Raw genomic sequence first — 7914 nt, 5'->3', positions numbered from 1 at the left:
CCCCCCTGAATACAGGTCTCAGCCAGAAGGTCTGAGCAGTCTAAGAGACCTCAGACAGTGGAGCCAGGATGTATCCCTGGTGCACAAAAGGACTTTGCAAACATATCCCCCATGGAGGGATAACTGCCTTATTCTAGAGATAGGAGAGAAGCCCTAGTCCCTACTTCACAGGACCTGTCAGATCTACATGACCCCAACTGGATGGCATTCCCCTACATATTGTATTGTGGTGGGGGATTGGGAGGGGAGGGTGTTTAGAGTGCATGGGAGAGGGTAGAGAGGGCAAAAGGGAGAGAAGGAGGGAGGGAGGGCTTAGGGGGAGGGAGGGAGGGAGAGGGAACTGGGATCGACATGTAAAATAAAAAAAAAAAACAAAAAAAAAACGCTTTGACTCCAAAATTTAAGTTGAAGAACAAGTTACTGGGGAAAAGTATTTCTATTTTTGTTTCCACAGAAAATGAAAAGATGTGGATTCCTTCCAGACTAATGTGGTTTGATCACACCAGACCGCCTGAAACAGAGTACAAGCTGATCCTACATTCCAAACAGCTGGACAAAACAGCCCTACAGACTACAGCTAGGATATCTGAATCTTCTTCGAATCCCCCAAGACAGCGCCCCTTACCAGCAGGAAGTAGTTTGGAAAGAACGACGCCCAAATTCCCAAATATTGTGTATAAATGTTTGTTTTCATTTAATTGGACTTTGTTATATAAAATTAAATAAAAAATACTCTATATGCATAAAAAAAAGAAGAAAACAGAGGATAGTCACATTAGAGAATTAATAGCACAACTGAAAGACTTAGAACAAAAAAAGAAGCAAACTCACCCCGGGGTAGAGTAGGTGCCAGGAAATAATCAATTTGAGGGCTGAAATCAATAAAATAGAACTAGGAAAACAATACTACAAAAAATCAATGCAACAAAGAGTTGGTTTTTTGAGAAAATGAACAAGATAGACAAATCTTTATCCAAACTACCCAACAAGCAGAGAGAGAACATGCAAATTAACAAAATCAGAAATGAAAAGGGGGACATAAGAAGGGACATTGAAGAAATCCAGACATATTTCAGGTCATACTTTGAAAATCTGTACTCCACAAAATTTGACAACTCAAAGGAAATGGACAAATTTCTGGATAACTATCACTTACCAAAATTAAATCAAGAACGGACAAACAACTTAAATAGACCTATAACCCCTAATGAAATAGAAGCAGTCATCAAAAGCCTTCAAAAAAAAACAAAAACAAAAACAAAAAACCCAAAAAAACAAAAAAAACAACAAACAAACAAAAAAACACAAAAAAACAAAACAAAACAAAAAACAAAAACAAAAACAAACAAACAAACAAAAAACCCAGGGCCAGATGGCTTCAGTGCAGAATTCTACCAGAAATTCAAGGAAGAGCTAATATCAATACTCCTCAAATTGTTCCACACAATAGAAACAGAAGGTTCATTACCAAATAATAGCCTTGGTGCACAAGCCACACAAAGACTCAATTAAGAAAGAAAAGTACAGACCAATATCCCCCATCAACATTGATGCAAAAATACTCAGTAAAATACTGGCAAACTGAATCGAAGAATACATCAGAGAAATCATCCACCATGACAAAGTAGGATTCATCCCTGGGTTGCAGGAATGGTTCAACATATGAAATTCTATCAATGTGATCCACCATATAAACAAACTGAAAAAGAAAAACCATATGATCATCTCCCTAGATGCTGAAAAAGCCTTTGACAAAATTCAACATCCTTTCAAGATAAAAGTGTTGGAGAGATCAGGGATAACAAGAACATACATAAAGATAACAAAAGCAATATACAGCAAACCAACAGCCAATATCAAACTGAATGGAGAGAAGCTTAATGTGATTCCTCTAAAATCAAGAGCAAAACAAGGCTGCTCTCTCTCCATATCTCTTTAGTATTGTACCTGAAGTTCTAGCTAAAGCAAATAGAAACAAAAGGAAATCAAATGGATATAAATTGGAAAGGAAGACGTGCAACTGTCACTATTTTCAGATGATATGATAGTTTATATAAGCAACCCTCCCAAAAAAAACTCTACCAAGGAACTACTACAGCTGATAAACACCTTCAGAAAACTAGAAGGATACAAGATAAACTCAAAAAAAAAAAATCAGTATCAGTAGCTCTACTTTATTCAGATGACAAAGGGGCTGAGAAAGTAATCAGAGAAACATCACCCTTTACAATACCCACAAACAACATAAAGTTATCTTGAGGTAACGCTTACCAACCAAATGAAAGACCTATATAGCAAGAACTTTGTGTCTTTAAAAAAAGAAATTAAGGAAGATACCAGAAAATGGAAAGATCTCCCATGCTCTGGGATAGGGAGGATCAACATAGTAAAAATGGCAATCTTGCCAAAAGCAATCTACAGATTCAAGGCAATCCCCATTAAAATCTCAACACAGTTCTTCACTGACCTTGAAAGGGTAATAATCAACTTTATACTGAAAAACAAAAGACCCAGGGTAGCCAAAACAACCCTGTGCAATAAAGGAACTTCAGGAGGCATCACCATCCCTGACTTTAAGCTCTCCTATAGAGCTATAGTCCTGAAAACATCCTGGTATTGGCACAAAAATAGACAAGTAGACTAATGGAATCAAATAGAAAATCCTGATATGAACCCACACACCTACGAACACTGATTTTTGACAAAGCAGCTAAAAGTATACAATGGGAGGAGGAATTATCAGTCTGGGGGCCCATTAGCTCCTCCATGTTCAGGTCAGCTGTCTCTGTGTTTCAGTAGTCTGGTCTTATCCTCCCTCTCTGCATCTGGATTCCAGTTTGGCAGTTTTAGTTGTGGGTGTCTGCTTGTGTTTTCATCAGCTACTAGATGAGGGCTCTATGATTATGGATAAGTTAGTCATCAATCTCATTATCAGGGAAGGTCATTTAAGGTAGTCTTTTCATTGTTGCTCAAATTGTTACAAGTTGAGGTCAGTCTTGTGCGTCTCTGGACATTTCTCTGGAGTCAGTTTTCTCTTTAAACCTATAATGGTTCTCTCTTTTATGGTTTCTCTCTCTCCCTTTCTCTCTCTCCCTTTCTCTCTCTCTCTTTTCTCGTCTTTTCCTCCCATGTCTCAATCTTCCTAAACCCATGAGCTTTCCTCTCCTCCCTTCTCTTTCTCCTAGTTCCCTCTCCACTCACGCACCCCCCCCATTTGCTCAGGAGATCTTGTCCCTTTCCTCTTCTGTGAGGGACCTTGTATGAATCTCCTAGAATCCTCCTTGTATCCTTGTTTCTCTGGTGGTGTGAATTATAGGCTGGTGATCCTTTGCTCTAAGTCTAAAATCCATATAGATGTGAGTACATACCACGTTCCTCTTTCTGTGACTGGGTTACCTCATTCAGGTTGGTTTCTTCAAGTTCTGTCCATTTGCCTGTGAATTTCAATATTCCACTGCCCCCCCCCCGCAGAGTAGTATTCCATTGTGTAAATGTGCCACATGTTCTTTATCCATTCTTCAGTTGAGGGGCATCTAGGTTGCTTCCAGGTTTTTGCTATTACAAATAATGTTGCTATTTTCCCCGTGTTTTATCATGTTGGTGAGGATGGCCCTGGAGATGGTGCCGAAGGACCTGTGGCATCTGCGGGCTTGTTAGCTGTGTTCCTTAGTCAAGACTATAGACCAGTTGGAATATGACAGTTGTGACAATTGTAAACCCTACCTACAAATGGAGGGCAACAGAGAGATGGTATGTGACTGCACCAGCTCTTCATTAGACGGAATCATTTTGATGATGAGTTCAGAAGACAGCTGGGTTTCCAAGTGGCAGTGAGTCAGTAACTTTAAGCCAGGTGTATATGTGGTGTCAGTCACTGGTCGCCTGCCCCAAGGAATTGTTCGGGAACTGAAAGTCGAGGAGTGACCTACAAATCCAGAGATACAGCAATAAAGACCAAGGAAGATGTAGTCCACAGTGTCTTGCTTTCTACTTATGCCCTGTGAGTGTTTTCCTGTGGCACTAGAGAGGAGGAACTTCAGATACTTCAAATACTCCCTACCTTCTGCTTCAGTATTGGCAGACTCCTATGAAAGCAGCACATCCAGCCCTTGAGTCATTTCACTTTCTCTGATGACTGGTAAAGTGTGAGTGTCTGGGTTGGTGGACTGGAGAGAGTGTAGGAAGGAGAGAGTAAGATGCTGGTTTTTCTACCTCTGCCTTTGTCTTTGCCTTTGCCCAAGGGCAGGACTTAGGTTCAATACCAATAAAATGAACTTTTGGGATGTGCAAAATAAAAAAAACAACAACAAAAAACAAATAATGCTGCTACGAACATAGTTGAACACATGTCTTTGTTGCATGGATGTGGATCATTTGGGTATGTGCCTAAGAGGGTGATTACCTGGTCCTGTGGTAGACTGATTCCCATTTTCCAGAGGAGCCACCATACTGATCTCCAAAATGGCTGTACAAGTTTGCACTCCCACCAGCAGTGGAGGAGTGTCCCCCTTTCTCCACATCCTCTCCAGCATAAGTTGTCATTGGTGTTTCTAATTTTAGTCATTCTGGAAGGAGGAGGAAGATGGTATCTCAGAGTTGTTCTGATTTGCATTTTCCTTATAGCTAAGGATGTTGAGCACTTCCTAAACTGTTTTTCTTCTATTGAGAATTCTCTCTTCAGTCCTGTACCCCATTTTTCAATAGGGTTGTTTGGTGTTTTGGTGACAAGCTTTTTGTGTTCTTTGTATATTTTGGAGATCAGCACTCTGTCAGATATAGGTTTGGTGAAGATCTTTTCTCATCTGTTGGCTGCCATTTGGTCTTGTCAAATGTGTCCTTTACCATATAGAAGCTTCTCAGTTTGAGGAGATCCCATTTATTAATGGTCGATCTCAGTGTCTGTGCTAGTGGAGTTAAGTTCACGAAGCAGTCTCCTGTTCCAATTTGTTTAAGGGTACCTCCCACTTTCTCTTCTAAGAGATTCAGTGTGGCTGGATTTTGTTAAGGTCTTTGATCCATTTGGACGAGTTCTGTGCATGGCCATAGACATGAGTCTATCTGCAGTCTTCTACATACCATCATCCAGTTGTGCCAGCAACCTCTGTCGATGATGCTTTTCTCCTTCCATTGTATACTTTTAGCTGCTTTGTCAAAAATCAGTGTTCGTAGGTGTGTGGGTTCATATCAGGATTTTCTATTTGATTCCATTAGTCTACTTGTCTATTTTTGTGTCAATACCAGGATGTTTTCAGGACTATAGCTCTATAGGAGAGCTTAAAGTCAGGGATGGTGATGCCTTCTGAAGTTCCTTTATTGCACAGGGTTGTTTTGGCTACCCTGGGTCTTTTGTTTTTCAGTATAAAGTTGATTATTACCCTTTCAAGGTCAGTGAAGAACTGTGTTGAGATTTTAATGGGGATTGCCTTGAATCTGTAGATTGCTTTTGGCAAGATTGCCATTTTTACTATGTTGATCCTCCCTATCCAAGAGCATGGGAGATCTTTCCATTTTCTGGTATCTTCCTTAATGTCTTTATAGACACAAAGTTCTTGCTATATAGGTCTTTCATTTGGTTGGTAAGCATTACCCCAAGATACTTTATGTTGTTTGTGGGTATTGTAAAGGGTAATGTTTCTCTGATTTCTTCCTCAGTCCTATTGTTGTCTGAATAAAGTAGGGCTATTGATTTTTTTTTTTTTTGAGTTTTTCTTGTATCTTGCTAGTTTGCTGAAGGTGTTTATGTTAGGTATTTTCCTGCTTTCTCTGATCTCTCCAAGACTTTTATATGAAAGGGTGTTGAATTTTGTCTAAGGCTTTTTCAGAATCTAGTGAGATGATCATGTGTTTTTTTTTTTCAGTTTGTTTATATGGTGGATCATGTTGATAGATTTTCGTATGTTGAACCATCCCTGCAACCCAGGGAAGAAACCTACTTGGTCATGGTGCATAATTTCTCTGTTGTGTTCTTGGATTCGATTTGCCACTATTTTATTGAGTATTTTTGCATCAACGTTTATGGGGTATATGGGTCTGTACTTTTCTTTCTTAGCTGTGTCCTTGTGTGGCTTGAGTATCAAGGCTATTGTGGCCTGGTAAATAGAGTTTGGCAATTAACCTTCTGTTTCTTTTGTGTGGAAAAATTTGAGGATTATTGGTATTAGCTCTTCCTTGAATTTCTGGTTTCTGGTAGAATTCTGCACTGAAGCCTTCTGGCCCTGGGTTTTTTGTTCTTGTTTTTGTTTTTTTTTTGTTTTTGGTTGGGAGGATTTGATGACTTCTTCTATTTCATTGGGGGTTATATATCTATTTAAGTTGTTTATCTGTTCTTGATTTAATTTTGTAAGTGATAGTTATCCAGAAATTTGTCGACTTCCTTTAAATTTTCATGTTTTGTGGAGGTTTCAAAGTATGACCTGAAATTTATCTGGATTTCCTCAATGTCCCTTGTTATCTCTTCCTTTTCATTTCTGATTTTGTTAATTTGCATGTTCTCTCTCTGCTTGTTGGGTAGTTTGGATAAAGATTTGTCTACCTTGTTGATTTTCTGGAAAAACCAAATCTTTGTTGCATAGATTTTTTTTGTATTGTTTTCCCGGTTTCTACTTTATTGATTTCAGCCTGCAAATTGATTATTTCCTGGCATCTACTCCTCCAGGGTATGTTTGCTTCTTTTTATTCTAAGTCTTTCAGTTGTGCTGTTAATTCTCTAATGTGACTATCCTCTGTTTTCTTCATATGGGCACTTAATGCAATAAACTTCCTTCATAGCACTGCTTTCAAGGTGTCCCATAAGTTGAGATATGTTGTGTCCTCATTCTTGTTGAATTTTAGAAAGTTCTTAATTTCTTTCTTTATTTCTTCTTTGACTCAGGTATGGTGCAATTGTGCATTTTTCAGTTTCCAGTTTGTAGGGTTTTTGTGATTTATGTTGTTGTTGAATTCCAACTTTAAAACATGGTGGTCTCATAAGACAGGGGACTATTCCAATTTTTTTTTTTTTGTATCTGTTGAGATTTGTTATGTCACCTAGTATGTGGTCAGTTTTAGAAAAGGTTCCATGTGGAGCAGAGAAGAATGTATATTCTTTTGTGTTTAGACGGAATGTTGTATAGATATCTTAAACCCAATTGAGACACAACTTCTGTTAGTTCTTTTGTTTCTTTGTCAAGTTTCAGACTGGTGGTCCTGTCTAGTGGTGAGAGTGGGGTGTTGAATGTCCCACTATGAGTATGTGAGTTTGTATGTGAACTTTGAGTTTTAGTAGCTTTTCTTTTATGAATGTGAGTGCCTTTTTATTCGAGGCATAGATGTTCAGAATTGAGACTTTGTGCTGATGGATTTCTCCTGTGATGAATATGAAATGACAGTCTTCATCTGTTTTGATTGATTTTGGTTTGAAGTCTAACTTGTTTGATATTAGGATAGCTACACCTGCTTGCTTCTTGGGTCCATTTGATTGGAAGATCTTTTCCCAACTCTTTACCCTGAGGTAATATCTGACTATGAAGCATAAATATGTTTCTTGTATGCAGCAGAAGGATGGATTCTCTCTTCATTTTCATTTTGTTAGCCTTTGTCTTTTTATAGGTGAGTTATTACTATTAATGTTGAGGGAAAGTAAGGACCATTGATTGTTAATGCTTGTTTGTTTTAGATTTGTTGTTTGCAGTGATATTGTGAATATATTTGCCCTGCTTTACCCTCAGGTTCTGTTGAAATAGGATCATCTGTTGCCTATGTTTTTTGAGAGTAGTTAACTTCCTTGGGTTGAAGTTTTCCTTCCAGAACTTTCTATAGGGCTGGATTTGTAGGTATGTACTATGAAAAATCTGGCTTTGTCATCAAATATCTTGTTTTCTCAGTCTATGGTGATTGAGAGTTTTGCTAGCCTGGGCTGTCATCTGTGGACTCTTA

The sequence above is a fragment of the Phodopus roborovskii genome, unplaced genomic scaffold (genome assembly GCF_943737965.1).
Source record: "Phodopus roborovskii unplaced genomic scaffold, PHOROB, whole genome shotgun sequence".
Classification (NCBI taxonomy): Eukaryota; Metazoa; Chordata; class Mammalia; order Rodentia; family Cricetidae; genus Phodopus; species Phodopus roborovskii.
This window is presented reverse-complemented; position numbering follows the sequence as displayed.